This window comes from Convolutriloba macropyga, chromosome 3 (assembly GCF_964194025.1).
Source record: "Convolutriloba macropyga chromosome 3, txConMacr16.3, whole genome shotgun sequence".
Lineage (NCBI taxonomy): Eukaryota > Metazoa > Xenacoelomorpha > Acoela > Convolutidae > Convolutriloba > Convolutriloba macropyga.
Window position 1 is genome coordinate 34829120 of NC_134470.1, and position 8413 is coordinate 34837532.

Sequence of the window (8413 nt, forward strand, 5' to 3'; positions counted from 1 at the left end):
ATATGAGTCATCAAAAGTCATTTGAACATCAATTTTTCCTCTTAATGTACAAATCATAGAGAAAAATTTCTTAAGGAAAAGTTGTTCTATTAAAAAACTAACAAAAAACGACTTAAAAACATCAATTTTGTTGACATAATGTATATATGAGTCATCAAAGATCATTTGTACATCATTTTTTTCCGCTTATTGTACATGCCCTGAAGAAAAATTTCTAAAGGAAAAGTTGCTCCATTAGTGAAAACTAACACAAAACTGCTTTAAAAACAACAAATTTGCTCATATAACATATATATGAGTCATCAAAAGTCATTTGAACATCAATTTTTTCCTCTTAATGAACAAATCATGGAGAAAAATTTCTTAAGGAAAAGTTGTTCCATTAAAAAAAACTAACAAAAAACGACTTAAAAACATCAATTTTGTTGACAAAACGTATATATGAGTCATCAAAGGTCATTTGTACATCATTTTTTCCCTCTTATTGTACATATCCTAAGGAAAAACTTCTAAAGAAAAAGTTGCTACGTTAGTGAAAAATAACACAAAACTACTTTACAAAACATGAAATTTGCTCATATAACATATATATGAGTCATCAAAAGTCATTTGAACATCAATTTTTTCCTCTTAATTTACAAAACATAGAGAAAAATTTCTTAAGGAAAAGTTGTTCTATTAAAAAACTAACAAACAACGACTTAAAACATCAATTTTGTTGACATAACGTATATATGAGTCATCATAGGTCATTTGTACATCATTTTTTTCCTCTTATTGTACATGCCCTGTAGAAAATTTTCTCAAAGAAAAGTTGCTCCATTAGTGATAACTAACACAAATCTACTTTAAAAACATCAAGTTTGGTCATATAGCATATAATTGAGTCATCAAAAATCATTTGTACATCATTGTTTCCTCTTAATATACAAATCCTAGGGAAAAATTTTTAAACGAAAAGTTGCTCCATTAATGAAAACTAACAGAAAACGACTTAAAAACATCAATTTTGTTTACATAACGTATATTTGAGTCATCAAAGGTCATTTGTACATCATTTTTTCCCTCTTATTGTACATGCCCTGTAGAAAATTTTCACAAAGAAAAGTTGCTCCATTAGTGATAACTAACACAAATCTACTTTAAAAACATCAAGTTTGGTCATATAGCATATAATTGAGTCATCAAAAGTCATTTGTACATCATTGTTTCCTCTTAATATACAAATCCTAGGGAAAAATTTTTAAACGAAAAGTTGCTCCATTAAAGAAAACTAACAGAAAACGACTTAAAAACATCAATTTTGTTTACATAACGTATATATGAGTCATCAAAGGTCATTTGTACATCATTTTTTTTCCTCTTATTGTACATGCCCTGTAGAAAATTTTCTCAAAGAAAAGTTGCTCCATTAGTGATAACTAACACAAATCTACTTTAAAAACATCAAGTTTGGTCATATAGCATATAATTGAGTCATCAAAAGTCATTTGTACATCATTGTTTCCTCTTAATATAAAAATCCTAGGGAAAAATTTTTAAACGAAAAGTTGCTCCATTAATGAAAACTAACAGAAAACGACTTAAAAACATCAGTTTTGTTTACATAACGTATATATGAGTCATCAAAGGTCATTTGTACATCAATTTTTCCCTCTTATTGTACATGCCCTGTAGAAAATTTTCACAAAGAAAAGTTGCTCCATTAGCGATAACTAACACAATTCTACTTTAAAAACATCAAGTTTGGTCATATAGCATATAATTCAGTCATCAAAAGTCATTTGTACATCATTGTTTCCTCTTAATATACAAATCCTAGGGAAAAATTTCTAAACGAAAAGTTGCTCCATTAATGAAAACTAACAGAAAACGACTTAAAAACATCACTTTTTTTGACATAACGTATATATGAGTCATCAAAGGTCATTTGTACATAATTTTTTCGCTCTTATTGTACTTGTCCTATAGAAAAATTTCTCAAGGAAAAGTTCCTCCATTAGTCATAACTAACACAAAACTACTTTAAAAACAACAAATTTGGTCATATAGCATAAAATTGAGTAATCAAAAGTCATTTATACAACATTGTTTCCTCTTATTATACAAATCCTAGGGAAAAATTTCTAAACGAAAAGTTGCTCCATTTATGAAAACTAACAAAAAACGACTTAAAAACATCAATTTTATTGACATGACGTATATATGAGTCATGGAAGCACATGTGTACATCATTTTTTTCCTCTTATTGTACATATCCTATAGAAAAACTTCTAAAGAAAAAGTTGCTACGTTAGTGAAAAATAACACAAAACTACTTTACAAAACATCAATTTTGTTCACAAAACGTATATATGAGTCATCGAAGGTCAATTGTACATCAATTTTTTCCTCTTAATGAACAAATCATGGAGAAAAATTTCTTAAGGAAGAGTTGTTCCATTAAAAAAAACTAACAAAAAACGACTTAAAAACATCAATTTTGTTGACATAACGTATATATGAGTCATCAAAGGTCATTTGTACATCATTTTTTCCCTCTTATTGTACATATCCTATGGAAAAACTTCTAAAGAAAAAGTTGCTACGTTAGTGAAAAATAACACAAAACTACTTTACAAAACATCAAATTTGCTCATATAACATATATATGAGTCATCAAAAGTCATTTGAACATCAATTTTTTCCTCTTAATTTACAAATCATAGAGAAAAATTTAATAAGGAAAAGTTGTTCTATTAAAGAACTAACAAAAAACGACTTAAAACATCAATTTTGTTGACATAACGTATATACGAGTCATCAAATGTCATTTGTACATCAATTTTTCCCTCTTATTGTACATGTCCTATAGAAAAATTTCTCAAGGAAAAGTTGCTCCATTAGTGAAAACTAACACAAAACTACTTTAAGAACATCAAATTTGCTCATATAACATATATATGAGTCATCAAAAGTCATTTGTACATCAATTTTTTCCTCTTAATGTACAAATCCTTGAGAAAAATCTCCTGAGGAAAGATTGTTCCATTAATGAAGACTAACTGAAAACGACTTAAAAACATCAATTTTGTTTACATAACGTATATATGAGTCATCAAAGGTCATTTGTACATCATTTTTTCCCTCTTATTGTACATGCCCTGAAGAAAAATTTCTCAAAGAAAAGTTGCTCCTTTAGTGATAACTAACACAAATCTACTTTAAAAACATCAAGTTTGGTCATATAGCATATAATTGACTCATCAAAACTCATTTGTACATCATTGTTTACTCTTAATATACAAATCCTAGGGAAAATATCTGAACGAAAAGTTGCTCCATTAATGAAAACTAACAGAAAACGACCTAAAAACATCACTTTTGTTGACATAACGTATATATGAGTCATCAAAGGTCATTTGTACATCATTTTTTTGCTCTTATTGTACTTGTCCTATAGAAAAATTTCTCAAGGAAAAGTTGCTCCATTAGTGATAACTAACACAAATCTACTTTAAAAACATCAAGTTTGGTCATATAGCATATAATTGAGTCATCAAAAGTCATTTGTACATCATTGTTTCCTCTTAATATACAAATCCTAGGGAAAAATTTCTAAACGAAATGTTGCTCCATTAATGAAAACTAACAGAAAACGACTCAAAAACATCACTTTTGTTGACATAACGTATATATGAGTCTTCAAAGGTCATTTGTACATCATTTTTTCCCTCATTGTACATGCCCTGAAGAAAAATTTCTAAAGGAAAAGTTGCTCCATTAGTGAAAACTAGCACAAAACTACTTTAGAAACATCAAATTTGGTCATATAGCATATTATTGAGTCATCAAAAGCCATTTGTACATCATTGTTTCCTGTTATTATACAAATCCTAGGGAAAAATTTCTAAACGAAAAGTTGCTCCATTAATGAAAACTAACAGAAAACGACTTAAAAACATCAATTTCGTTGACATAACGTATATATGAGTCATGGAAGCACATTTGTACATCATTTTTTCCCTCTTATTGTACATATCCTATAGAAAAATTTCTCAATGAAAAGTTGCTTCATTAGTGAAAACTAACACAAAACTACTTTAAAACATCAAATTTGCTCATATATCATATATATGAGTCATCAAAAGTCATTTGTACATCAATTTTTTCCTCTTAATGTACAAATCATAGAGAAAAATTTCTTACGGAAAAGTTGTTCCATTAAAAAAACTAACAAAAAACGACATAAAAACATCAATTTTGTTGACATAACGTATATACTAGTCATCAAAGGTCATTTGTACATCATTTTTTACCGCTTATTGTACATGTCCAATAGAAAAACTTCTCAAGGAAAAGTTGCTCCATTAGTGAAAACTAACACAAAACTACTTTAAAAACATCAAATTTGCTCATATATCATATATATGAGTCATCAAAAGTCATTTGTACATCAATTTTTTCCTCTTAATGTACAAATCATAGAGAAAAATTTCTTACGGAAAAGTTGTTCCATTAAAAAAACTAACAAAAAACGACATAAAAACATCAATTTTGTTGACATAACGTATATACTAGTCATCAAAGGTCATTTGTACATCATTTTTTCCCGCTTATTGTACATGTCCAATAGAAAAACTTCTCAAGGAAAAGTTGCTCCATTAGTGAAAACTAACACAAAACTACTTTAAAACCATCAAATTTGCTCATATAACACATATATGAGTCATCAAAAGTCTTTTGTACGTCAATTTTTTTCCTCTTAATGTACAAATCCTTGAGAAAAATTTGTTAAGAAAAAATTGTTCCATTAATGAAAACTAACTGAAAACAACGTAAAAACATCAATTTTTTTGACATAACGTATATATTTGTCATGGAAGCACATTTGTACATAATTTTTTCCCTCTGATTGTACATAACCTATAGAAAAACTTCTAAACAAAAAGTTGCTACGTTAGTGAAAAATAACACAAAACTACTTTACAAAACATCAATTTTGTTCACAAAACTTATATATGAGTCATCAAAGGTCAATTGTACATCAATTTTTTCCTTTTAATGTACAAATCATGGAGAAAAATTTCTTAAGGAAAATTGTGCCATTAAAAAAAAACTAACAAAAAACGACTTAAAAACATCAATGTTGTTGACATAACGTATATATGAGTCATCAAAGGTCATTTGAACATCATTTTTTCCCGCTTATTGTACATTACCTATAGAAAAATTTCTCAAGGAAAAGTTGCTCCATTAGTGAAAACTAACACAAAACTACTTTATAACCATCAAATTTAATCATATAATATATATATGAGTCATCAAAAGTCTTTTGTACATCAATTTTTTCCTCTTAATGTACAAATCATAGAGAAAAATTTCTTAAGGAAAAGTTGTTCCATTAAAACAACTAACAAAAAACGGCATGAAAACATCAATTTTGTTGACATAACGTATATACGAGTCATCAAAGCTCGTTTGTAGATTATTTTTTCCCGCTTATTGTACATGTCCTATTGAAAAATTTCTCAAGGAAAAGTTGCTCTATTAGTGAAAACTAACACAAAACTACTTTATAACCATCAAATTTAATCATATAACATATATATGAGTCATCAAAAGTCTTTTGTACATCAATTTTTTCCTCTTAATGTACAAATGCTTGAGAAAAATTTCTTAAGGAAAAATTGTTCCATTAATGAAAACTAACTGAAAACGACTTAAAAACATCAATTTTGTTGACATAACGTATATATGAGTCATGGAAGCACATTTGTACATCATTTTTTCCCTCTTATTGTACATATCCTATAGAAAAACTTCTAAACAAAAAGTTGCTACGTTAGTGAAAAATAAAACAAAACTACTTTACAGAACATCAATTTTGTTCACAAAACGTATATATGAGTCATCAAAGGTCATTTGTACATCAATTTTTTCCTCTTAATGTACAAATCATAGAGAAAAATTTCTTACGGAAAAGTTGTTCCATTAAAAAAACTAACAAAAAACGACATAAAAACATCAATTTTGTTGACATAACGTATATACTAGTCATCAAAGGTCATTTGTACATCATTTTTTACCGCTTATTGTACATGTCCAATAGAAAAACTTCTCAAGGAAAAGTTGCTCCATTAGTGAAAACTAACACAAAACTACTTTAAAAACATCAAATTTGCTCATATATCATATATATGAGTCATCAAAGGTCGTTTGTACATCAATTTTTTCCTCTTAATGTACAAATCATAGAGAAAAATTTCTTACGGAAAAGTTGTTCCATTAAAAAAACTAACAAAAAACGACATAAAAACATCAATTTTGTTGACATAACGTATATACTAGTCATCAAAGGTCATCTGTACATCATTTTTTCCCGCTTTTTGTACATGTCCAATAGAAAAACTTCTCAAGGAAAAGTTGCTCCATTAGTGAAAACTAACACAAAACTACTTTAAAACCATCAAATTTGCTCATATAACACATATATGAGTCATCAAAAGTCTTTTGTACGTCAATTTTTTTCCTCTTAATTTACAAATCCTTGAGAAAAATTTGTTAAGAAAAAATTGTTCCATTAATGAAAACTAACTGAAAACAACGTAAAAACATCAATTTTTTTGACATAACGTATATATGAGTCATGGAAGCACATTTGTACATAATTTTTTCCCTCTGATTGTACATAACCTATAGAAAAACTTCTAAACAAAAAGTTGCTACGTTAGTGAAAAATAACACAAAACTACTTTACAAAACATCAATTTTGTTCACAAAACGTATATATGAGTCATCAAAGGTCAATTGTACATCAATTTTTTCCTTTTAATGTACAAATCATGGAGAAAAATTTCTTAAGGAAAATTGTCCATTAAAAAAAAACTAACAAAAAACGACTTAAAAACATCAATGTTGTTGACATAACGTATATATGAGTCATCAAAGGTCATTTGAACATCATTTTTTCCCGCTTATTGTACATTACCTATAGAAAAATTTCTCAAGGAAAAGTTGCTCCATTAGTGAAAACTAACACAAAACTACTTTATAACCATCAAATTTAATCATATAATATATATATGAGTCATCAAAAGTCTTTTGTACATCAATTTTTTCCTCTTAATGTACAAAATCATAGAGAAAAATTTCTTAAGGAAAAGTTGTTCCATTAAAACAAGTAACAAAAAACGGCATGAAAACATCAATTTTGTTGACATAACGTATATACGAGTCATCAAAGGTCGTTTGTACATTATTTTTTCCCGCTTATTGTACATGTCCTATTGAAAAATTTCTCAAGGAAAAGTTGCTCCATTAGTGAAAACTAACACAAAACTACTTTATAACCATCAAATTTAATCATATAACATATATATGAGTCATCAAAAGTCTTTTGTACATCAATTTTTTCCTCTTAATGTACAAATCATAGAGAAAAATTTCTTACGGAAAAGTTGTTCCATTAAAAAAACTAACAAAAAACGACATAAAAACATCAATTTTGTTGACATAACGTATATATGAGTCATGGAAGCACATTTGTACATCATTTTTTCCCTCTTATTGTACATATCCTATAGAAAAACTTCTAAACAAAAAGTTGCTACGTTAGTGAAAAATAACACAACTACTTTACAAAACATCAATTTTGTTCACAAAACGTATATATGAGTCATCAAAGGTCAATTGTACATCAATTTTTTCCTTTTAATGTACAAATCATGGAGAAAAATTTCTTAAGGAAAATTGTCCATTAAAAAAAAACTAACAAAAAACGACTTAAAAACATCAATGTTGTTGACATAACGTATATATGAGTCATCAAAGGTCATTTGAACATCATTTTTTCCCGCTTATTGTACATTACCTATAGAAAAATTTCTCAAGGAAAAGTTGCTCCATTAGTGAAAACTAACACAAAACTACTTTATAACCATCAAATTTAATCATATAATATATATATGAGTCATCAAAAGTCTTTTGTACATCAATTTTTTCCTCTTAATGTACAAATCATAGAGAAAAATTTCTTAAGGAAAAGTTGTTCCATTAAAACAAGTAACAAAAAACGGCATGAAAACATCAATTTTGTTGACATAACGTATATACGAGTCATCAAAGGTCGTTTGTACATTATTTTTTCCCGCTTATTGTACATGTCCTATTGAAAAATTTCTCAAGGAAAAGTTGCTCCATTAGTGAAAACTAACACAAAACTACTTTATAACCATCAAATTTAATCATATAACATATATATGAGTCATCAAAAGTCTTTTGTACATCAATTTTTTCCTCTTAATGTACAAATGCTTGAGAAAAATTTCTTAAGGAAAAATTGTTCCATTAATGAAAACTAACTGAAAACGACTTAAAAACATCAATTTTGTTGACATAACGTATATATGAGTCATGGAAGCACATTTGTACA

General features: G+C 27.6%; 1 protein-coding gene across 1 annotated transcript in view; it reads left to right on the top strand.

Annotated features, from left to right (window-relative positions):
• LOC142336618 (uncharacterized) overlaps positions 1–8413 on the top strand; it is a 67282-nt gene that overhangs the window by 38832 nt on the left and 20037 nt on the right. The gene's annotated exons all lie outside the window — the stretch shown is intronic.